The sequence below is a fragment of the Capsicum annuum genome, chromosome 11 (assembly GCF_002878395.1).
Source record: "Capsicum annuum cultivar UCD-10X-F1 chromosome 11, UCD10Xv1.1, whole genome shotgun sequence".
NCBI classification, from domain to species: Eukaryota; Viridiplantae; Streptophyta; class Magnoliopsida; order Solanales; family Solanaceae; genus Capsicum; species Capsicum annuum.
In genome coordinates this window covers 71,120-96,904 of record NC_061121.1, presented here as the reverse complement: position 1 = coordinate 96,904, position 25,785 = coordinate 71,120, and the positions used below count along the sequence as shown (strand labels likewise).

Here is a 25,785-nt window from a genome sequence, read left to right as displayed (position 1 = left end):
TAACGTATTTAATTCGTGACAAACTATTATTTGTCTTGAATTAATTACAATTTTAGACACAAAAAAAATTTGTCATAAAAATATTATTGCAATAGTGACAAATTAGAGTTTGTAGTTAAATATTGTAATTTTTAACTACAAAATTTGATATTTAATTGTGACCTCAATTTTTGTCACTAATACTATAAGCAATTAGTGACGATCCTTTTATTGTCTCTAATTAACATGTGATTCAATGACAATATAATTTTATCACAAAATATGACATCATTTAATAGAGACGATTTCAAATTTGTTGTAGAATAAATTAACTATTTGGTACGAAAAAAATTTCGTTGCTAAATATAAATTAATCTTTGGCTATTCTTGTTTTCTAGTTTAGTTGCACATGCCACAATTGTTTTTTAATTAATTTTATCACAAAATATGTCATCATTTAATAGTGACGATTTTAAATTGTAGCTGAATAATTTAACTATTTGGTACGACAAAAATTTCGTAGCTAAATATAATAATCTTTGGAACACATATATATTTTATCACCATAAGTTTCAAGTGGTTGATGGATATCACTTTTATGTTTGTCAAGCAGTAGCTCTTTTCCTTGTTGTCAGAAATTAAGAGAGACGCATCATTGATTTATTTGACGGGTAATTCTTCCAAATTTTTTGATTAAAAATTCTCATCTAAAAGAGAAATACAAAAAAAAAATAAAAGAAGAGAATTCATTATCAATTGTTGATTATGAGTAATTCATAGATAATCTTGAAAGCTATTAATTAAAAGAAATAAATGAAGGCATAAAGTTAGATGATAATAAATTCAAGAATACACATGACTCAAATTTAAAACAATTAGAAAAAGTAAAAATAGGAGTATGTATATATATATATATATATATATATATATATATATATATATCCTTCTTGTAACTTTTACAAAATCATTGATTCAATTCTTGTTACGTACTTAAAACTTTTAAAAAAATGGTATTTCTAGATTTTTTCTTATTCTAACGTTGTTATATTTATTTCTAGATTTTTCAAATCTTCTTAAAGTAAAATTTAGTTGATTTAGAATTTTTTAGCTAATGAAAGAAGTATTAGTTTTCATTAATTCTGATGACTTCTGTTAAGGAAAATTTTTAACATTATCATAAATATATTTAATTAATTTTTAATTCTTAAATATTAGAAAAAATAGTGAAAATACAATTTTAATAAAAAAAAAAGCCTTTTAATGAAGGATAAAAAGTTCAAACAATATTTTTATGGTTTTTCACACTTTTAATAAAAAAACCCACCCCTAAAATAAAAATTCTAACTAACTAATGTCCACATCAATAACACACATCCTTGTTAAAATAGGTAAGAAAAATTAATTTACCTAAATTGAAGAATATCACATGAATTTTATACCTAAACTAATTCTACTCCTAATAAATCCTACATTAAAAGGACTTTATTGCAAAATGTACCCATCAAAATAAAATCACTTTAACAAAATAAATAGAGAAGAAATAACAAACCAAGATAATCAAAATATTGTGTTTTAACTAAGAATACAATACAATATAATAGATGATAACTACTCAAATAGAGCCAAACACTTTTCATGGTTAAATAATTTAAGCTGATCATCAATTTGGAGTCAAATTTGTGAGAAATTGATAATGATTTATTTTCAATCCAACGCACAATTGACAACATAAAAATAAAATAAATTGCACAAAATTTGAACCAAAGAAACGAGAAAAAAAATAATTGCGCCTACGTAGCTTTTATTCACGTAATTTAATTACCAAACAAAGCTACTCCATTTATAAAAGGAGTATTAATAAACCAAAAAAGAATTTGATTTCTGACTCCCATATAATTTATATTAGGATACTATCGATTGTGAAAGAGAAAAAAAAGGAGTCCTATAATCTAAAAAGACTCTAGCCTCATTTTTTATTCTGTAAATTAAAAATATTTTGCCAAAAAATATAAATGAGATTTTTTTATTTTTCACAAAAAAGGAGTTTTCTAATTTTTGCAAAAAGTAATTATTTCTTCCCCCCCCCCCCCCCCCCCAAATACCAAAGGGCAAACAGTGATACCATCACATTCTAATGTAGCACATAGTATCTTACTTCATTCACCCAATTCGGCGCTTTTCTTCAAGTTCAAGTGTTTCTTGGAGGCCATGATGTCGCCCTCCCACCATGTCACGGCCTGATTTTCACATACCCAGATCTCATGGGCCACCTGGTTTATGAGCCTAAAGTCGTGACTGACTAGAACCATCCCATGTGTTCAACGCCTCATCAAGTGAGTCGATTGTTTCAATATCAAGATGATTGGTTGGCTCATCCAACAGCAGCATGTGAGGTACCCTATAAGCCAACCATACAAAAATCACCCGACTACGTTGACCATCTGACAAGTTCTTCATAGCCATTACTTGAGCTTTACCTGTGAGACCAAACCTCCCAATTGCTGCCCTCATCTTCTCCTCCTCATTCCCAGGGTACTCTCTCATTATGTACTGAAGAGCCGACATGTCCATGTCTAGCTTCTTGGCCAAGTGCTGGTGGTACTGCGCGATTTTTAGGTGATTATGACGTTAACCATGCGTTCAGTGGGAAACAAATCCCCTATCATCAGCTTAAGCAGTGTGCTCTTTCCAAATCTATTGGGGCCCACAAGAACTATTCTGGAGTCAAGATCTACACCAAAATCAAGATTCTTGTAGATGAGGTTATCAGGTGTGTAGCCAAAAGAAACTTCTAAAAACTGTAAAACTTGAGGAGGAAGTTTGCCGACATCAGTAAATCGGAAAACCAGAATGCTGTCCCTCCCCACGTTCTCAGTTATTCCACAACGCTCCATCTTAGCCAATGTCTTTTCCTTAATCTGTGCTTGACGGGCTAGTTTAGCTGAACCATGCCTAAAGCGAGCAATATATTCTTTCATTGCAGCAATCTGATCCTGCTCCCACTTGTACTGTTTCATCTGGTTCTCTTTCAGCTCTGAACGGGTTTGCACATATTGGTTGTAGTTTCCTGTATAGAGTTTCAACTTCTTGTTTTGCATGTGGATGATATTGGTACTCACACCATTGAGAAAGTCCTGCGAGTGTGAAATGACAACTAGAATGCACTCGAAATTCTTGAAGGACTCTTCTAACCATGCACAGGCCTCTAGATCAAGGTGGTTTGTCGGTTCAAACCATCTCAATCGGACTTCCTGCATCTTATTCTCCACTGGAGTCACACCAACCTTCTCCCTGATAGTCTCATTCCGAACTCTATCCCCCCTAGTCAGCCCACACATCTAACGCAACATCCACATTTCCTCCACCTTCATTTTTTGAATGTGGGAGTTCTTAACTGGCCAACACTCCGCTCCATACAACATGGCCGGACGGACTGTCACCCTATAGAATTTGCCTTTAAGCTTGGGCGGCACCTTCTTATCACACAACACCCCCAAAGCGAGCTTCCACTTCATCCATCCCGCCCCAATACGGTGCGAGACATCCTCGTCAATCTCACCGTTACCCTGAATCACGGACCCGAGATACTTGAAACTATCCCTCTTACATACCACCTGTGATTCCAACTTCACTACCACCTCATTCTCCAACCTCACGTCATTAAACTTGCATTCCAAATACTCTGTCTTGCTCTACTCAACCTAAACCCTTTAGACTCAAGAGTTTGTCTCCACACTTCTAATTTATCATTCACACCCCCCACGTCTCATCAATCAAAACTACATCATCTGCAAAAATCATACACCAAGGCACCTCTCCTTGAATACGCCGCGTCAATACATCCATCACCAAAGCAAACAAAAAGGGACTAAGCGTAGATCTCTGATGCAATCATGTCAAGACAGTGAAATGCTGTGAGTCTCCTCCCGCCGTCCTCACCTGAGTTTTAGCTCCATCATACATGTCCTTAATTGCTCTGATATATGTCACCGGGACTCCACTCACCTCCAAGAATCTCCAAAGCACCTCCCTGGGGACTTTGTCGTATGCCTTCTCCAAATCGATAAACACTATGTGCAGGTCCTTCTTCCTTTCCCTATACTGTTCCACCAGCCTCCGTACCAGGTGAATTGTCTCTGTCGTCAAGCGGCCAGGCATAAATCCAAACTGGTTCTCCGAAATAGACACTATCCGTCTCAACCTCACCTCGACCACTCTCTCCCAAATCTTCATAGAGTGACTCAATAACTTAATACCCCTATAGTTATTGCAACTCTGAATGTCACCCTTGTATTTATAAAGAGGGATCATAGTACTCCACCTCCAAGCCTCGGGCATTTTTGCCGTCTTGAAAATTCTGTTAAACAATCCAGTCAACCACCTTAAACCAGCCTCGCCAGAAAACTTCCAAAAATCCACAGGTATCTCATTAGGCCTCGTCGCCCTACCCCTTCGCATCCTGCGAACAGCCTCTCTAATGTCTATTAGGATTATATTATTTAGTTATTTGTCAAGTTGTTACAGAAAATATTTAACCTTCAAAATTTTCATTCATATTAAATTTGTTAAGAGAAAGATGGATATTAGCTCACTGTACGCACTCTCAATTACAACATTGTTAATATTAAGACTATATTACCAAAAGGATGTCAATAACTACATGGAAAGCAATTACAACATTGTTCTTCATTTCACCTTATGACACTACAAACAAGTATGTTCTTAGCCCCATCAAAAGCAGCAACATGTTGTAGGGTGACGAATCCCATAATACCCTCATTTTTTTCCATAATATACTTCGTACTATAAAAATAAGGGTACTATAATACCCTTATTTTCTGTTCTGAGTCATGGAATTCTCTGCAGCTAGCTGTGTTGTAGCCTGTGATAAAAAAACCGCAGTGGTAGGAGTCATAGTTTGGTACAGAGAGGGAAGTGGTACGGCTGTTTGTTGAGTATAGAACACTTGGTCATGCGTAGGATGAGAATATTCATAGCCCTAATTAGCAGTACCATTAGAAACAGCAGCCATTTGCTGTGATAGAGGAGAAACCAGGGAATGGCCGCAATACTGTTGATGATATTGACTTGGAGGAACTTGGATTACTATTGGAGTTACTGGGGTTGCTGTTCTGTATACATTGGCAGGCAATTCAGGCTTAGAGGACTGAGCTGGCCTTGCTGGATAAATAGGTGGGAGAGCTTTTTTAAACACTGCTGATGATGAAATCATTGCTGGATTTGATGATGTTAACTTCTGGTTTAAAGTTACAACAGTGGTGAAAAGTAATTTGAAGGTGTAGAGCCTGACAGAATTGAGTTCTACAAGAATACTCATTACACGAGTGAAAAAAGATGGTCATCCGAAGAAGTTGAGACTAATTATGTAAAAAATTAATATTTTAGTAACATACCATTGAATGTATTTGATTAATCTTCTTCATGTCTTCTCCGTTAAAAGCGTTATTATTTTATACAGAACAACATGAACGATTTGAAAGCTCTATATACTTCTGGAGAGTCCTCCATGACTATTGGTGAAATTGTGGATACTGTACTTAGTACAAAGTCGGGGCACATAAAAGGTCTTGGTTATGGTCCTAAACCTAATACTACAAGGTCAAGGGAAACACAAAACGGCAGAGTTAGAAGATTTCTTCGAAAAGGCGAAACTTGAAGCTGCTAGTGCCCAAAATGAGTTACAGAAACGATAAAATGTAGCTGAAACTGTGGTAGAAAGCCAATAATCACAGATACAAAACCAACAGTCGCAGGTCAAAGCATTAAATTCTCAATTGAATGCTGTAGCAGCATGCCAAGAGGAAATGCTTAAGAAAATGCAACTTCTTGTTAGCCCATCGCCGTCAATTTTAGAGGTAACATAAATTTATATGATAAGTTCAATTTAAGTTCTCTTTATTAAATAAATAAATTATGTGCACCAACGTATTCCAACATGTTCTTGATGGGTATGTTACTGGTAGAGTTGTTAAAATTGAAGTTTTACATATATTGACTGGAAAGGACTAGGTCCGGCCGAAAGAAAATAGAAACCACAACGACTAAAAATCGGAACCTTCATTTTCCATGACACTGATTTAGTTAGCTGCTATTTGTATTGGATAGGCCTTTTCTCGAGGGTTCAGCTCCACTAGTGAAAAGTCCAATAAGAAGCAAAGTAGTTAATGGATTAGATACGTTGAATCCACTGTAATACATTCGGTCAGATCACTCCCTCAAAACCATATTTGGCATGATTCATGGCACTGAAACTATTTGGCAAAATAGAGTTGAACTACCTGTATTGGATATTTTTTTCAGCTGGGCTTCTTGGTTTAATCATCATGGAAATGGTTGGGTAAGCTTTCTGCCATGTGTTCCTAGCTGAGGTAAACAGATGTCTGCTGCTGGATTCCTTGTCCTTGCCAGCACCATATTTCTGGAAAGTTTCAGGATTGGGAGAGTGCGATGAGTTCGTAAGCTGCTTAGATACACTCGTGATTGCATTGTTATTTGAACCTCGAATATTAGCAGATGGCTTCATTTTGTCAAGCCATCGAAGGATCCAATTACCAAGGTTCTAACCAGCTTCAATATCTCTTTCCTGTACCTTGCGATAAATGGTCAGTGCCACATCAAATGCAGCTTGTGTTCGCCTATGAGCGAAATCACGAAGGCTGGGATATTTAGGACTAATGAGCTTACGCTGAATCTTCAAAAATAGCCTGTAAGTTCGTTTTAGACCCAAAAAATATGCTGTTCCAAATGTGATCTCCCATAGAACCATTTTTGTCTTCTCGAACTTTCTTCTTCCTTGAAAATTTTCTATTAAAATTTGTATTCTTTCTTCTTCAATTTGTTTTTTATTTTGATTTTTCTTTTTTCTTTTCCAACAAGGCATAAATTGTTCCTTTTTCTGGAGAGCCGCCAGAAAGTACCACCAATTTCAACCTTCTGCATATGCAGTTCTACTAATAATAGTTGACACCAAGAGTCAGGGAGCAAGCACCATTTTAAGTCAAATCTCAACATTTTCTTATTATAAACACTATGCATTCTTCTTGTGTGCTTTTATGTTTGTTTTTGGTTATACTATTATCTATCCTGAATTGGGGGTTTATGGCACGTTATGTGTTAGTAAAGTGTAAGTATAAATTGTGAGTGGAAGGATAAAGTAGTCAGAAATTAACAGATTTAGTATAAATTGTGAGTGGAAGGATAAAGTTGTCAGAAATTGACAGATTTAGGCTATATTTTTATGATTTTTAAGAAAGGACCCTATGATACTTGCAGTTTTAAGAACATAGTTTAGAAAAAATATGTATTGTGAATGAACAAGTAATAATGATGTTGTGAAGTAGAACGTGCTGACAAGTTGTAATTAGATAGACGAGTGATTAAGATCGCTTGTTTCATGAACTTTTAATAGACTAGTATTTCTTGAATCTACTTTAAAAAATATATCTTTGTGTAGAATAAACGATAATTATTTCCATTATGTTTAGTACTAGACACTATGCATGAACTTTAGATAATTACTGCTATGAAAATAATGACCGTATGAAGGGGATGATACTAGTTTTAGGAAAATGGTTTATTAGGATTGATATAGTGCGTGCAAGAGTTTAGGTCAGTAACTTATGGAAAGTATAAACACTCTATCCTCTCCAAACCCCATTTTGTGGGAAGACATCGAGCATGTTATTGTTGTAAATCAGAAAGCATCATCATCAATCTTAATTTTCTTCTCTTTTCCACAGGTGTAAAAGTGAGAGCTGAATGAAGACCAATTGCAAACACGTTATTGGTACTTTGGAAGAAACCTCCACATATCTACCTTATTTTAGAATAGTAATATTTAGTACTATATTTCAGTTAGATTTCCTTTGTGTTGGACTTATTTTATTTTTCTTTGTTCTGTAAGGAGATATTACCTTAAATGCAATTTTAGTTTTTATAATTGTGTGATTGTGGGTGAATTTTATCAATCTGACATGTTTTATAATTTTATTTTTAATTTATTCAATTCTAATTAAAAAATAATATCAATATGAAATAATTAAGCATTTTCTTGTTATTGGTGACAATAGATTTTATTATCAAAGCTAACTTTTAGCAATGATTAAATTAAAATTTTCAAGACAATTATTTTCGTCACTAAATAAACTAGTTCGCCATAAGTTTGATTATGTTTAGTGACAAATGTATTTGTCTCAATATCTTCCTTTTTATTTGATACAAATTAATTTTATATTTTATGACAATCATAATTGTCGGTAATTATAATAATTTAGTGACGATTTTACATCGTCGATAAAAAATACTATTTTTAGTGACAAAATGATAGATTTAACTACAAAATTATTAACCTTTATTATAATAATAAAGTTGTCACTGATTCATACATTTAAGGACTAATTTTTTTGTTGTATACAAAAAGTTGCCAATAGTGACGAAAATATATTTGTTCAACTACGAAATATATATAACTTTAGAGACAATTAATGTTGTCGCCAATTGAACTAAATAATTAGGGACGATGAAATTTTGTTGGTATTGATAACTTTTTAGTGACAAAAGCATATTATCAACTACAAAAAAATTATACTTTTATGACAAACAGATTCGTCATAAATGTTATTCATTTGGAGACGATTTTCTTTTTTTGTAGCTAATTTAATTTTTTTAGCGACGAAGCACTAAATCGTCTTTGTCAACTTTTAGCAACCCAATTTTGGAGATGATTGATTGACGAAATTTTTTTCGTCACGCTAAATCTTTTGCGACGAAATATGACTTATAAGTGACAAAATAATTTGTCTTAAATAATCAAATTTGGTTGTAGTGTAACAATATCCAGAATTTGAGATAATAGGAGCATGCCATACATCTGAATGAATTAAAACGAATGGAGAACTTACATTAGTACTGGATAAAGGAAAAGACATTCGAGTTTGCTTGACTAAAATCATTACAAGAATTATTGCTAATAGAAGAAGTACTACTTATCAATTTTTTAACAACTAAAGAGCTAAGAGATTCTCGGCCAAGATGTCCGAGATGCTGGTGCCAAAGTGAAGCAGGCAGAATTTTTACAAAGAGACCAAGGCTGGAAGAGCTGGATGGAGCGACACGTAGAGGATAGAGGGACCCAGAATTATTACAGTGGAGTAATGTTTCTTCCGGTCTTCATGTCCTTGACTAAACAACCAGAGTCAGTAAAGTGAATAAAATAATTATTATTAGCACATAAGCGTTGAATAGAAAGTATATTTTTAGTGAGGGATGGGACATATAATACGTTCTTTAAAAGAAGAGGTTTAGAGGTTGTTGAAAGAGTAGAAGAGCCAATATATTTAATTGGGAGAAGAGTACCATCTCCAACCATAACTTGAGAAGAACCAGAATAAGGAGTGTGAGAAGTAAGAGTAGAAGCATCAGGAGTCATGTGTCCAGATGCCCCAGAGTCTGGATACCAAACTGTTGGTTGAACCTCCTCCAAATTCATGGCAGAAAATGATTGAGGAATATTGTTAGCCACAAAGGAATGATTGAACCTATTTCTACACTCCAACGCAGTGTAATTATAGTGAAAACAAATTTGACATTGCTTAACGGGAGAGAAAGGGGATTTACCCAAAATACCAGTACCATGGGAAGGAGTCCGAGATTGTTGTTGGAAACCAGACCATGAAGAGTTCTGGTAACCTCGGCTTCTACCGTGTTGACCCTTATTATTTATACCACGGCCTCGTCCATTGTAGTGTCCTTTTGCAAATTGATTTCCATTAACAGATGACTGATATGACTGATTTCCATTAACATATGATGATAAATTAGAAGTGTTCTTGCCTTGAGTGGCCACCAACAAAGCGGTTTGAGAATTTGACTCTTCAGAAGTATTTGCATTAATGTGAGCTTCTTCAGTAAGAAGGAGTGGTCGTAATGCAATGAAGGAAGGAAGTGTGCCAGTAGCATTTAATCCAGACACAAAGGTACGATAAGATGAAGGTAATCCTTGCAGCGCTTGAGTGATTAGATCATCATCAGTTACAGGTTTACCAATTGCTATGAGAGAGCAGGCAATCGAGTGAAGTTTTTGAAGATAATCCTCCATAGAAAGGGACCCTTTTTTGAAGTTTTGGAATTTAGACTTGAGTTGAATTATAGAGGAAGAGACTTGATCTAAATATAGAGAGGCTAAGGTGTCCCAAGCTTGTTTTGATGTCTCACAAGCATAGTTCAAAAGTGTGTCAAGAACAGCTGAAGAGAGGTTGCATTAATCCAACTTAATGCAATAGTATCACACTGAATCCATAGCCTGAAATTAGCGTGTTCTGGTGGTAGACATGGTATGGTTCCATCTATTAAGGAAAGAAGATTGTGACTTTTAAGGATGGTGAGAAAAACTTTCTTCCAAGTAAAGTAGTTGACGTATGTCAATTCAATAGGATAAAAAACCTTTGATATTGGAAACTATTGGAGAGGGATTTAGAAGTCCAAGAGAAGATTGATTTATGGCAGTTTGAGCAGAGGCAGCGGCGGTCTGAGATGAGGAAATTTCTGAAGCCATGGAAAGGATCGTTTAAGGCTTTGATACCAAGATGAAATAGATAAAGTGAAGGGTTAAAGTGTGAGCCTTGCTCATTCTATATTTCTGTATTTATAGAGTGGAATTACAGCATATATCTATCTAATAGATAAGTACAAGAATAAATACAAAATAGAGTTCTACTAAAACTAGGATACAAGAAGATAACTGCAACAAAAACAAGGTTATACTCCTCCAAATTTCAGGTCACATAATGCTGGTGGTAACAATTTCACACCACATAATAGGGGTAACAACTATACTAGCACTGGTAGCAAGTCTTCCCAAACTGCAAGCATGGTAGTAGGACCAGGTGATGCTTCTATTTCCAGTTATGATGTGAATTCTGCACCACTGGCAAAACCTCATACATTCACAGATAAAGAGTACATTCAAATCATGAACATGTTGAACAAGGATACTAAGGATATGAAACAAGTCAATATGACAGGTATTACCACTTGTTTTTTATCCGAGGCTTGTTCTGACAGTTGGATTATAGATTCAGGAGCTACACATCATGTGTCTGCCCATAGGCATTTGTTCAAAGATAGCACCAGCCTGGTTTCAAGACACTTGGACAAATTGCACCTTCCAATAAATGATGAAGTCATAATTTCTCACACTGGAGAAGCCTATATGTTTACAGATGATGTGATCAAAGATGTCCTCTTTGTTCTTGATTTTAGACTAAATTTGTTGTTTGTTGCTAAGATAACCAAGGAACTGTCATGCTTTGTGTCCTTTTATCCTGATTTCTGTGTATTTCAGGACCTCTTCAATGGCAAGGTGAAGGGGATTGGTAGACAGGAGGGTGAAATGTATGTTCTTAAAGGAGAATGGAAAGATAATTGTTACCCATTTTAACACGGATCAAAATAGTGTACAACTTATTGAAAAACTTCGGAGTTAAATTTAAGGAAGTTGCCACCTAATTAGTTCTACGGTGAATTAGGACACCTATTACAAACTACGTGATTAAAATAAATAATGACTTCATTTTAAGGTCTGCAAAACCTAAATTTCTAGGTAAGGATTCTATTTATCCTAAAGGGAAGGGATTAGGCGCCCTAAAGGATCCGCTAACTACGGTTAACCGACCAAACTTAGATTAGATAAGAAAATCAAATATTAAATTAAGAAAAGATATATATAAGGCATTAAAAATTATTATTTTTTTGTCTTTTATAAGATAATATATGCTAATTATAAAGATTAGGAATAATTTAGAACATCCTCGCCATAAATAAAAATAAAATAAAATAAAGCTTTTAACTAAAAATAAATAAAAATTTATTCTAAAGGATGACCCTTCTGTTTTTTTTTATTTATCAAATTTTATAAAATAATAAGTCACTTACCTTACTATACATGAATAGATAAATTATATAGTTTTTTAAATATATAATGACTTGAGAATTTATTATTTATTACGATAAAATATTTTTTATTGTTATGAGGAATACTTAAAAGGGACTTGCGAAATGTCATTTTTTATTAAAAATAGCAAATTAGCAATAATACGCCTATCTACCACAAATTTATATTTAAAGGATTTCCAAATTATTACCTAATAAGAAACTAATATTATTCTAAAGATAAGCTACTATTTCGTATTAAAGAAGTATTATAAGGATTCTAACAAACTTGGTCATTATTATAAATATATCTTTTAACCTACAAATTTTAAAACGTTTAATGATGTAAATTAAATGTCGAAGTCTAGTGATTATACTAAGTCTAAAATCTAACGGGCGAAGAGGGAACGATAAAAATTCGCTACACAAAATCACATAAGAACATATAAAAACACAACTTTTAAATAATAGTGCACGAAATATTAAATAAAGAAAAGAAATAATAATAATAGGTTTCTACGGAAGAAGAGTAAAGCTTGAAAAGAGGGAAGGATGCACTAGACTGCTAGAAGGAGATACATAATGCAATTTGCTCGCTTCTCTGATTTGAACGGAGATGGAGCCATGCCATGAGACTCCAAACACACTCCCGAGTGTACATGAAAATATAAGAAAAATATAGATTAGGAGACAAACTAATTGTAAGGAAAATGAACGGAAAGAAATACGTGCCACATGAATATTCGAATATGAAATTTTAATGAAACCGCGAAAATAAATCAGCATATACCTATTAGGAACAAACATTTGGAAATAAATATTTTGGGATGTAAACAGCTTTTGTCTCATATAACAGGCAACTCAATCCAAATGAACATGAAAAAGAAAGTAAATTAATAAGACTTCTAACAATTCATCGGGGGAAAACATTCACTTAATCCTTGTCAAGGAACACGTGAACCAGCCTCATAAAAAAAAACCTCATATCATAATATTCAAACATGTTATCCGTCAAACTCCACAACAACAACAACAACAAAAAATCCATTGTATTCCCACAGTGATAAACATAATGAATTTTGGAGAAAATCAAATAAAATACCCTTTCCTTTAAAAACCTTTCATAGCATAACTTCTAATAGAACATTTTTCTTTATATCTCCTAACATTTTATAACAATATAATAATACTTTAATTAAGCGTAATCCTTTCTCGTTAAATATTTCAAATATTATTAAATGACTAAACAAATATAAATACTCAAAGTTATGTTTTTTTTAAAACATAATTAATAAGGCTAATTTGATAAAAATAAATTCTATTAATTATTCCTTAATGGGAGTACTAAGTTCATAGGGCCAACTAAAATAAAATGGAGAGAGTATTTAGTATTGATGATAGCATTGAAGATATATTTAAAATCTCCACAATACCAAAATAAAATTCCAGGATGATAACAACAACATACCAAGTAAGGCCTAAAATTAATTAATTCATAAAAAAAAATCAAAATGAGGCAATCTTACTAAAATAAGAACAACAGCAACAATGACACCAAATAAACTCTAAATACGGAACTAGAACATAGATATTGGATGAGTTAACCAAATTTTTTTTTTTAAATAACATTAATTCTTATCAACCATTTTCGTGCATAGCCCTAAAATAAATAGAATAAGCAAACGGATCCAGATAGGCAGAGTTGAGATAAATGACAAGAAGCTATAAACAATCGTATTTTATTTCTAAAAAAAAACTGAAACAAAAAATGTGAAGATGAAGGCGATTACTGACCGTGTGTGGAGAAACGAACTAGCGCTTCAACTCAAAGACTCGAACTTCAATTAAACAAGGAAAAAATAGCAGGCCCTGGCAAATTGATCTCTCTTCACCCTTTCATTGTGAAGAAAACTCCCCTTTTAGTGGAAAAAAGGTTGTAACGACTTCTTCAAGTATCACAAAATTCAAAATTCAAATCAAACAGAAAAAAGAGGAAGAAGGAAAATGAGCACCAAAGTTTTCCTTTTCAAAGGTTATGGGCTCTGCAAAAGTTAAAGTTTTTGGTGGACTTTCACGTGAAGAGAGGATTTTTAGGATTGTATTGGTCATATTGCTGATGTTGCTGTTGTTTGATGTTGTAAGGTGAGCTGGGCCAGGGGGTTTGGTTTGGGCTAGTAAAATGAGTTTTGGGGCTGGTTTTCCAACATTTTAAAGGGCTAAATTTAATTAAAGAATTTGGCCCAATCGGATCAATGAATTTATCTAATTCTCGTCGATCCATTTCAACTTGACTAATTCATCGATGCTTATTAATTTTCTCAAAAAGTTATATATATATATATATATATATATATATATATATATATATATATATATATAAAATTAAATAAAAACTAGTGTAAATATTGCAAAAAAAATATAATAATATAGTAAATATTTTGTTAATATGCTAACATATGTTTGTTTATTCATTTTTTAAAAAATAAAATAAAATAGTGAAATGATAATTTAAAATTTATTTATTTATTTATTTATTTATTATTAAATTTGTGAGATGAGATATTAGTAAAAAAAATATCATTTTCAAATTGTTAACGTTGAAACATATTTTGAAGAAGAAAAAAGAAAAAAAATTCAAAAATTCTAAGCATCGAGAGATTAATTTTATGAAAAGGAAAGCCAAAATTGGGTGTCAACAATAATACTGATCATGTAGGACCAAAACATAGCAGATTCATTACAGAAGATATTGTTCCCAATTGTAGACTGTGGCACCAAAGACTTGGGAACCCAGCTCCTTAGGTTTTAAGATACTTAGACATTTTGATGAATCATAGTGATGTAAATATATTGAATAAATGCACTGTATGTCCACTAGCTAAACAAACAAGAATGTCATTTTCCATAAGTACTACTAAATATTCTGCATGTTTTAAACTTGTAAATATGGATTTATGGGGTCCTTATAGAACATCTACATTTGATAATAAATGTTATTTCTTGACTATGGTTGATGACTGTAGTAGATATACTTGGGTTCATCTGTTGCAGCAAAAATCTGAGACCATAGTAGCTATTAAGACATTCATATCCATGATTTGAACACAGTTTGAAGTGGTGATAAAGGCTATTAGATCTGATAATGGGACTGAGTTGATACTCAATGTCACACGTTATTTCAGTCTCTAGGTATTCTACATCAGACTAGCTGTCCTCACACTCCACAACAAAATAGAGTGGTTGAGAGAAAGCACAAGCACATATTAAATATAGCTAGAGCTCTTAAGTTTCAGTCCCACTTACCCATCAAGTATTAGGGATTATGTATGAAAGCTGCAGTATATATTATGAACAGGTTACCAACCTCAGTCTTGAGTTGTAAGATCCCATATCAGTTGTTATTCTCCAAGGATCCCAAGCTATCTCATTTGAAGGTGTTTGGATGTCAGTGTTATGTGACTGTTGTCCCTAGAAGTGACAAGTTCTCTGAAACAGCTAAACCTGCCATGTTAGTAGGATATTCAGAGTCTTAAAAGGGTTACTTGCTACTGGACATCCACTCAAAAAGACTATTAGTGAGTAGGGAAGTTGTGTTTCATGAAGATTCATTCCCCTTTGATCCATCATAAGCAAAATTACAGCATCCAAATGCTTCTAAAACTGATGAAGACATCAATGACTTCCTGTTATCCACAGATAATGAAGTTGGTTCTGATGTTCCTTTAGAGGATATTCACGTTGATGATGCTGATTTTGCTGATGCTGCACCACCTGATGTACCTTTCTCTGATGCAAATATTGAAGCTGATTGCCAAGCTGAGGCTTCTCTGACATAAGCTTCTTCGAATTTTGTAGTACCTGGTGCTGTTTCACCTGACACCACTCATGAAGAAATATTTCAAGATGAACGTTCCCTACCTCAACCCTCTTCTAGTAAACCAACAAGAACAAGCAGGACACCTGTGTGGATGCATGATTATGTTGACACTTCAAAAGCCCAGAGATGCAAGCACCCCTTAGCCAACAACCTATCTAACAGTAAACTGAAACCTGCATATTAGTGGTACTTGTTAAAGTTCTCCACTCTGACTGAGCCTCAACACTTTAAACAAGCTATAAAAGATGAAAGATGGGTGGAAGCTATGAAGTTAGAAATCCAAGCATTGGAGGCCAATAACAAATGGACCATTGTTGACCTGCCCAAAGAAAAAAACACTGTTGGTTCCAAATGGATATACAAGATTAAATATCTTACAAATGGTAAAGTGGAAAGGTTCAAAGCAAGATTAGTGGACAAGGGATATAGCCAACAAGAAGGGCTAGATTATCATGAAATATATTCACCAGTGGCAAAACTAGTTACTGTCAGGAGTGTGATTGGTGTAGCAGTATCTAGAGGATGGCCTCTTTATCAAATGGATGTCTATAACGCATTTTTACAAAGGGATCTTGAAGAGAAAGTGTACATGGAGCTGCCAGAAGGTTTCAGAAGCCAAGCAGAGCACAAAGTTTGCAAGTTGCTCAAGTCTTTGTATAGCCTTAAGCAGGCTTCCAGACAATGGAACCTGAAACTGAATCATGTTTTTCTTGATACTGGATTCACTCAGAGTGCTCATGGCTATTCTCTCTTCATTCTACATCAAGGTGATAACACAGTAGTAGTTCTTTTATATGTTGATGACCTACTCCTTATTGGAAGCAATGCAGCATTGATTGATACAACAAAAGACAAGTTACATCAGCATTTCAAGATGAATAACTTGAGGAATCTCAAATACTTCTTAGGTATTGAAGTCCTCAGATCCACTTCAGGGGTGATATTAAACAAAAATAAGTATTTCCTAGAATTAATTTCAGATACTGGTCTTAGTGGTTCAAAACCTGCAATCACTCCCTTAGAATCCAATGTAAGGTTAACATCACTTGAGTATGATCAAGCCACAGGTGCACAAGGTGATGATTTGTTGTCTGATGCTTCTTCTTATTAAAGACTAGTGGGTAAACTCATGTATGCCACTATTATAAGATCAGATATTAGTTTTGCCGTGCACACTCTCAGCCAGTTTATGCAACATCCCAAGAGATCACACTGGGAAACTGCTATTAGGGTAAAGGAATCTGGGTAAAGGCTGAGCATTCTACCACTCCAAATTGCTGGTGTGACTTGGATTGGGTTGCTTGTCCCAACACCAGGTGATCAGTTATTGGCTATGCAGTTCATTTTGGTGAATCTTTAATTTCTTGGAAGTCCAAGAAACAACATACTATTTCCAGGAGCTCTGCTGAAGCTGAGTACAGAAGCATGGCTTCATCAGTTTCAGAGATAACTTGGTTGGTTGGTTTGCTCCAGGAACTCAAGGTTTCCATTACCTTGCCCATATCAGTCTTTAGTGACAGCAATTCAGCAATTCAATTGGCCAACAATCCTGTGATTCATGAGAGGACAAAACACATAAAGATTGAATGCCATTTCATCAGGGACAAGATCTAAAGTGGACTGATACAAGCTATACATGTTCACACTCATGACCAGGTGGCTGACCTTCTTACCAAGGGACTAAGCCAAGCCCAACATGCTCATTTATTAGGCAAGCTTGGTGTGCTGAATATATTGCACCCTGTAGCTTGAGGAGGCCTATTTTAACTACTGATCCAAGCTCAAAGTATGAGCTCAAGATATGATACACACTGTATAGAACCACATAACACTAACTGTTCCATTGGATGGAAGGTTTTGGAAGCTTCTCGATTGTTAGTCAGTTAGCAATAACAAGTTTTTAGAGGTTGTTAGGCAAGTGGTTAGTCAGTTATGATGAGCTATCACTAAGCTGGAAATGAGCTCAGTATCTTAGCTCAAGTATATAAATAGCTGCAATGTTGTAATGTACAGACGATGAAGAATAAATTCCCAACTACAATCTGTCCTTTCTTCTTCATTGTTCATGGATTATCAACCTGTAATGCTTGAATTTCACAATGATTCTTCGAATTCATTTGGATTTGGCGACTACTTTACATGTGCAAATTTAATCTCTAAAGGTTCTAGTGGATACTTATCAGAGCTAGAGTTCACGGGCTTATTTCATCATGAAGGTAAGTCACATCGAAATGGTGGCGATTATGTAGACTGCATATTATCAAATGAATTTGAAAAGAATCTGAATCTGGAGGTGACCTTGACGGATACAGATAAAGATTCTAAATGCATGACATTATCCAACAATTGTTCATTTTTATCGTTAGTAGAGAAAGATGATCTGGACAACCCCGAGTTAAAGTTGGAGCTTGATACAATTGAGTCACAATATCAACAATGCTTTCAAGAACTCGCAAGAATGAAGCTGGAGGCAATAGATGCGTGCAGGAAGAGATGGACCGCGAAGAAAAATTTGGCAGGTAATTGATTGAAAGAGAATAGTTGATAACTTCATTGACATTTAAGTTTTTTACTTTTTTTTCTCTTTTCTTTTCTTAATTTTTGGTCACATATTCGAATCCTTTGATGAATTTTGGTATTCTTTTTCTTTCAGACTTAACTTCCTTCATACCCCTTATTTGTGTGGGTAAAGATTATATGTACTTTGTATAAAGAGTGTATAACTCGTTTAGTTTTTCTAGTTTTTAGCTTGATTGATTTGTTCTTCTGTAGCTCATTGTTTTGCAAGTATGCAAAATGTTTTTGATCATTCAGTTGCAAGGGTATTAAATAAGTGGGCTAAATTCAAATTTTAATAGAAATTCTAGTATTATTAAAAGACATTAAATGTTTTAATATTATTATTATTAATATGATTATTATTATAAAAGTAAGGATTAATTATAAATAATAAAATGTTAAGTCATTATTGGTTTGCATTATATTAACTTGATATTGTTGTAAAAAATTTATATTATTAATATGAAGATTTGAGTCATTTAATTCAAAGTTCTAAAATATTTTTAATAAAAAGTGGATAATTCTTTTTTATACTTAGATTTTTTAAAGGAAAAATTACTTAAAACAACACCTTAACTTTCAATTATTACTTAAAATTAGTATACGTACCCGCGCATCACGCGGGTAAATAATGTATTATTTTAAATAATTATAGATTGTAACGGCTTACTATCATGTAATAAATAATTGTACATTTATGTATAATATAATACTCTCTTCGTTTAAAAATAGTTGGTCCTTTTGAACTTGACACTCTCCTTAAGAAAGTATTTATTAGAGGTTTATTTTACCAAATTAGCCTCATTAATTGAGTTTTTAAAATTTATATTTAAGTAAATATACTTTGTTTAGTCATTTAATGTTGGGCGTAATATTTGAAGAACATAATAAAATACTATTGATATCATCAAAAGGATAATTAAATTAAAATAAATACTTTTAGAAAGAGAGTCAAATAAAACGAAACTGAGGGAGTAGAATTAAATTATTTGGATTTGATTAGAAATTGTTATTTGATTTAAAAATAATAGGGGAACGGATGTAACTAAAATTTCGTTTTGAAATTGTTGACATAGAATTGATCATTAAATTTTTATTCAATTTTTTTAGTCATTTATGACATTAAATACCATTAAATGGAATAGTGAAAATGAACTATTTATAAAGATAGTGACATAGATGGATTAAAATTATTTATAATAATTACATAAATGTGCATATTTTTAATATATGAATTAAAATATTTAATATTTGTAAGTTCAATGACATATTTATATTTTTAATTAATATTAAAATATCTTTAAATTAATTATTTAGAATTTTAGTATTTTCATATTGAATGTAATGATATTTTTTATATTTTATGATTAAGTACATTAAAAAAAATTCTAGAGAAAGGTTAAATAATGGTAAGGTTAAAACGTTAGATTTAATTATATAGAGGTGTATTTGCATCTGTGTATTTTTATTTTCTTAAAATAAATAATATATTACAATGTTTATTCTTCAAGTAAATGATTTAATTGAATGATCCAAAAGTAATACGGAGTATGTAAATACCAGCCCATATAATAAATATCTGTATAAAAAAGTCCATCTCAAAGGATAAAATATATTAAAAAATATTATATCTATATAGATTAATCTAGATTTGGCAAGTACTCCTCGTTAGCATTTTTTTCGTCCAGAAAATTTGAGAAGTTGCCTATTCACCTTCATCACAATTTCCAAACTCCACTTTGGAACAAAAAATAGCTGCTGAAAGGTCCAAGCATTTCTTTTTTCTTACTTAGTTTTTTCGAAGCTTTCCGACTTGTTTCTTGTTGGATTCTTCAAATCATTCCGTGTTATTTATTGTTAAATTTGTATAGATCTTTGAAAATAATCTCCATTTATGTTGGTTGGTATTTGATTTTGGTCTCCGAAATGTCTAGTAAGTTCTCCTTTTACTGTGTTTTTCTTTTTCTTTTTGTAGATTTGAACATCCAAGTGAAATCTGTGGTTTATTAATTGTTGAATTTGTAGTAGATGTAGAAAAATAAACCCCAATCATACGTCAATAATTGATTTAGTCTCTGTAAAGTCTGATAAATTCTCCTCTATTTGTGATTTTTTTAAATTTTAATTTGATCATGCAATTGAAATCTATGATTTATGTTGTTGAATTTTTAGTAGATGTTGAAAAATAATCTTTTTTTATGCCAGTAATTATCTGATTTCATGGTCTTTATAATGTCTGGTATGCTCTCTTATCAATGTAAAAAAAAAAATTCCTCTTTAATTAGACCATGCAAGTGAAATTGGAGATCTGATGCAGTTAAGCTTGATAAAAATATAGAATAAAATAAAATTTTTTGATTAATATAATATTTGAAGCTGTATAATGATGTTAATGATATTTTCTTGTTCCTTTAATCTTGTTTTCATGATTGCATGACATCTAATAAGTCATATCTACTAATATCTTAGCCAAGTATGATGACCTTCTGAACTTTTGGTGTTGTTCCTTTTTTGAGCTTGTAAACTTTTGTCCAATGGTTATAGGTTCAATGAAGCCTGGGCTTGTGCAAAAGCAACCCTTTTGTCATTTGCTTCTGTGATAATGTTCTTGAATTGTTTGCCCATTTAGTCTTCTCAATCTCGTCTTTAAATACTTCAACTTCTTTACCACTATGAACATTTTACATCCCTCAATATCATGCCTCCATTATTCTTCTACAATGTCTAAGAATTGTAGATGGCATGCCCACCATTGCAAAAATTTGTAAGCAGGCCTAAGCCTACTTGGTCCATCCAATATAGTCACTTTGATGTCAATTTGATTGTGTTTTTAATTTGTCATTATAACTATGGTCAAATGGTAAACTTATCTTAGCCATCTAGTAGAATCAAGTTTGATTCCTTCTATTGGGCAAGGGTCATTTATCTACTTCTGTTAAATTGTAAATAGTATTATGTACGTCCTTAAACTACGTTGCTAGCCAATTATTTTACTTTTTCTACCTCTTGAAGATATTGTTCTCATTACTTATTGGAAGTTGATAGGCCCTGCCTAATGAACTATTGACCTGTGGATGTTCTGCTAGAGTCCTTGATCTCAGCCACGGCTCAATACAGCGTCTTCCTGCCACAAATAATAACTTGAGTTCTCTTTAGGTCAGTAGAGCTGACTCCTTTACATATCTTTTAAATTGTGATATTTTCACTGTTAGGAAGAAATTTTGTTTCGGTAGTGTTCTGCTTACCATAAATTGATTCATAATGGAAATAAAATCATGGATAATTCATTAAGCTGGAAGAGATAGCTTCTCTAAAGAATCTTGTGTTTATTTCACTGAACGAAAACCAGTAAGTACCAGATATTTCCTTCATCAGCATACTACTCTTCAAGTTTAATGAGATTCTTAAAGTTCACACATTATTTTCTGCACCATTAACTGATGGGTACACCAAATATGTAGGTACATTTGAGTGTGAGGGACGCAGTGTCATAGTTCTAATTTATTGGATTGTTTTGGTAAAATTATAATATGAAAACTGAAGTATATCAGTGAGTAGTATAAAGCCGCGTATCCTTCATTCACAAAATTCATGGTATTAAATTATTTTGATCAGTGGCATTTAGATGTTGTTTCGTGTTACAATTTTATTTTCTAATACGGCTTACTCTATTTACCAACCTCAACCATTTATCATATGTCATTATTTCGACTAAAGATTTCTTATATGATTGTATCTACTAATCTTCTTCTTGGTATGCAGCATAGCAACATTGCCCAAAAGAAATCGGCACTTGGACCAGTATGAGACAACTTCATATTGCACTTAACTATTTAACACGTCTCCCATCTGAGGCAGGTGTGCTTCTCTTATTGCGGTAAAGAAATTGGGCTTATTTCTATTTTATTAACTGGAATCAAGAAATCCAAATTCATCCTATCATTGTTCTGATGAGAAAGGTTAAGAATTCAAAAACTGAACGTGAGTTGACTGATTAATGGTAAGAACTATGTCTTAGTAAAACTTAGCCAGATTTTCTAGAGTTCTTGGATATAATGTTTGTTACTCAAACATGGACAAATTTATGATGACAAATTATAGAATATATATTCACTTGTAGTTCAGATTATGTGTGTTGGTTAATAGAATGCTTAAACCAAAGCTAAAATGTGAATGCTTTTACAGAATATGTTGATATGTATCTTTAGCCAGTGAAAGAATGTAGATTTAGCCCATGGCTGGTGAATAAATTATAGTGTATTCGGATTTAATTACTTCAGATTTTGAGATCATATGGGTGTAGAATATGCAGATTCAAGGATAATTTTTTCCCCAGAACTGTGTTGCCATGTCTTAATTCTTGTAGGTGCTAATATCTCATTTGCATATTTAGTGTTTGGGTTTTAAATTGTTGAATGTAAATAAGACTTCAAGGTTAAACTACAAAAATGTTTCGATCACGTTGTCTATTATTTCAATTTGATTTTTGTGGTCATGTCTTCCTGTCTAATGGAAATAGTTATCTAGATAATTTCATTGTTTGTTACATGTCCAGCCTGATGTGTAACTCTTCTTGCCTGCTAATGAATCTTTTTTTTTTTACCGTTGATTATATCAAATTGTTATCTTTTCAGTCAACAGTTGAAAATGAAAATGAGTCTATAATTCTGGAGTAATTCTTAAGAGGTATACGACCTGTTACAGCAACATGCTCTTACATATAAATTAAATTAACTTTCTGTACTTATTTTGCTGGGTTTTATTAATAGAAATAGGAGCAGTTTTCACGATTGACTTTGTTAGTTATAAACTGTAAAGAGAACTTATAACTATAGGAAAGCCACATTTATTGCAGCTAGAATATATGAAAGCATGCTGTAATAAAGAAGATTTCAAAGTTTAAAGATAGTAATAAGTTATGGAAAGACCTCGGTTTTGTTTTGCCACTTATCATGGTGGATTTGCCGGAAGAGGTTATGATGCCTATTGCTCCCGGTGAAGAACCACTTGATTTGATTGTATGTCTAGCTTAAGAGCTTGCAAGACACTGAGGCCTTTGATGTATATTGATGGAGTTGATATGAAGCCCCAAATTGAAATTGTGAAGAAGAGAGTGTACATTGTCGTTGTTAAACCAAGAAGGCTCAAATATATGCTAGCAAAGAAATGAATGAACCTTGAAAATTGCAGGTACTTACCAAATCTTTAGTTGTCACATGTTGCTTCCTTCGTATTGCTTGCTATACCACATAATGTGTGGTAATGTCTAAGTCTACCCCATGCCTTTGAGAGAGTTCACATATATATAAATACCTATTAAAAGCTTCCATAACATACACTTATTTTCTGCATTTACACAGGGTGAATTGTTCAAGAAAGGATGCACAACAAAAATGATTCTATGGGTCGTGGATTATCCAACCATACCAGGTAAGTCGACATTTCATTCAAAGGTCATTTTTCTTTGAGCATAGTGTACTATAATTTGCATCATTTGACTTCTATTTTTTCTTCTTTTTTTCGGCTGAAACTTGACTGTCTGAATAAAATATAATTCATGCTCTTTGATTTTTGATTTGAATTGTTTAAGCACTAAACTACATTAGAAGCCTGTATCCTGTCACCCCGAAAACAGTGAAAACAAATACATCTTAAAGTAGTAGCAACAAACAGAAAGATATTTTTAAACTGTAGAATAGGTTTATAAACAATGGAAACAATCTGAGTATAAGAAATATGAACAATTGTAAACAAAATTTAATACCTTTTTATCCTGAAGTACTATTTCAATTGCGTAACAGCGTCAGGATTAAAGCGAGCTTTCACTTTCCATAGCCAAACAACCAAGATCTTTAACTTCCACTACATTTTAGTGATTGTTAAGTCATTGATGAAGTCTTTAACATTTTTTATAGAGAATGAAAGTATATGTAGATTGTGGTAAGGATTAAATGAATTGAAGTAGTTTATGAAGGAATCAGTGATAACATTAATATTTGATGTATGCAGGTATATGCAGATTGTGGTAAGGATTTAAAGTATAGAAGTCGTTTAAGAAGAAATCATTGGTTACATTAACATTTCAAGGTTTCTGTAGACAACGGTAAGGGCCGTTAGAGTTGTAGTGGTATACGGAGGAATCAGTGGTTACAACGGAAGATGAATTGAATTTATAGATGAAGGGGATGAAAAATAAGGGCATTTAACAATTGAGGATAAGATTAATGATAGTTGTGAAATAGGTAGGATTCCGTTGAGCAGTGGATAAATGGATAAATAAGATGTTGATAAAAGAGTTATAATATACCTTGGTAACTTATTGAATAAAAAGAGTTAACTCTATAAATTATTTTTTATATTTGCTACGTTAGTACTTATGGAATAAAAAGAGTACACTATATAAATTAGTTAATATTTTTGATACCTTAGTTTTACGATATTTTTTTTACAATTACAAATACAACTTAAAAGAATGTAAATTTTTTATGTTATAACTGTATGTAAATTTTTGATGTCATAACTGATCTTTAATTGTATTTATCTGTTTTAAAAAAAATTAAAAGATAATGTAATTGTAAATTTGAATTTGAATGTTTAAAAATAACTAACATAACAACTAATATATATATATATATTAAAAATAACTAACATAACAACTATTCATTTTAGTTTGTTTTTGCTTTTTTCCTTTTTGAAATAAGGGTCCAAATGTTAGAGTGTGGTAAGTTTTAAACTTTAAATTTTTAAAATATTTACCAAACCGATACATTGCTTTTACTACAGAAATATTTATATTTATTTATTGAAATTAACTTATCATTCAATTGTTATAGTTTAACTGAAATTAAATTTACAGTTTTTTGTTGTTAGTTTATAGAAGTTGTTAAACTTTTACATATTTTTCATCTTTTTAGTTATTGTTTAAAATTAAAACTTAATTATTTAAAATTAATTAAAAAATAATAAAAGCAATGGATATTTTAAAGGATGACATTTGGGTGAATGAGAGAGCTGCACCTTTTGTTATTAAGAGTATATAGATATAGATATAAATATGAAATTTTTAATTAAACAAATTAACTCGTTTATATTTGCTACTTAGTTAAGTGTATAAGTTTGAAAGTTTGAATTTTTTTTTTTTTTTTTAAAAATGCAACAATGAATTACTAACATTTGGATTTGTTTACAATTCAATGCAGATGGATATTGTAAATGATAACATATGGTTGAATGAGGAGGTTGCATCATAATCAAATTTTGCTTGAAGTGATGCCAATATACTAAATGTATAAGCAATTTATGTGATTTAATTTGATTTGATTTGAATTTTGATTTAATGAATGTGAATTTCAAGTAAGAGATTTGTAATAAGAATTTCAAGTAAGAGATTTGTAATAAACAGTGTATTTTTGCACTTGTAA

General features: G+C 32.4%; 1 long non-coding RNA gene and 2 pseudogenes across 7 annotated transcripts; 2 read left to right on the top strand and 1 right to left on the bottom strand.

Annotated features, from left to right (window-relative positions):
• Nucleotides 1-18,403, top strand: part of LOC107846819 — a 29,450-nt pseudogene extending 11,047 nt beyond the window's left edge.
• Nucleotides 2,136-3,257, bottom strand: LOC107846915 (annotated as a pseudogene).
• A 1,576-nt stretch (nt 18,404-19,979) lies between the features above and the next one.
• LOC107848560 lies at nt 19,980-25,785 on the top strand. Of its 7 annotated transcripts, none has more exons than XR_007046556.1 (7): nt 19,980-20,129; nt 21,410-21,520; nt 22,127-22,364; nt 23,220-23,554; nt 23,725-23,794; nt 24,374-24,389; nt 25,564-25,785. It is a non-coding gene; the product is annotated as an uncharacterized LOC107848560 (long non-coding RNA). The 7 variants fall into 7 exon arrangements; XR_007046553.1 differs by having other exon boundaries at nt 24,374-24,467; XR_007046552.1 differs by lacking the exon at nt 24,374-24,389.